Raw genomic sequence first — 707 nt, forward strand, 5'->3', positions numbered from 1 at the left:
GAGGTTCCCATCTCAGTTTGATGTTAGGGATTAGTCGGAGGAGTTTTGGTGTGTTATTTAGTCGGATAAATGGGTCGTAAATGTTGATGTAGAAATCATGAGGACGGAAGGTGTGGATATTTCGTCCTATAATTATCTTTGCATGCGTTTTGGAAAGCTGTGTTACAGGAACCACTGTTTTGCACCAGCGAGTGAACTGGATGAAATGGAGTTGCAGGGATTGGTCGGGTTCGTAGTGGGCAGGGTTTAGGGCTATGAAGGCGGTGTCATTGCGGCACTGGAGGAAGTGGGCAGGAAGACTGGGGTTAGGTTTATTGGCAGTGTAGGGGCTACACAGGAGTGGAGAAAGGACTGAGCCTCAAGCTACATCTCTGCTGAGTACAACTGAGCCTTTGTACGTTTGTTCGAAAGTAAGGAAGGCCATTAAGTGGTAAACTTTTGCTTCAGAAACACAGCAATTTGTTTCTTCTGTCAGTGTCTGTGTAAACGTATTAGTTATTATCTACGAAAAGGTTAAAGCGTAACAATGGAAAGCATTAAAAATGCCATATTCTGGCGCACAGTACACCTGTGTGTGGCGAATGCATACACAGGAGCATCGCAACTGCATATGACCGTGTTCGCCGAAACTGGCTGCAAGCTCACGGAGAAGAGACTACGTGCGAGCAAAAAGGAAGCTCCAAATGACGTCATCAGCGTACGGAACT

Source organism: Schistocerca piceifrons, chromosome 7 (genome assembly GCF_021461385.2).
Source record: "Schistocerca piceifrons isolate TAMUIC-IGC-003096 chromosome 7, iqSchPice1.1, whole genome shotgun sequence".
Classification (NCBI taxonomy): Eukaryota; Metazoa; Arthropoda; class Insecta; order Orthoptera; family Acrididae; genus Schistocerca; species Schistocerca piceifrons.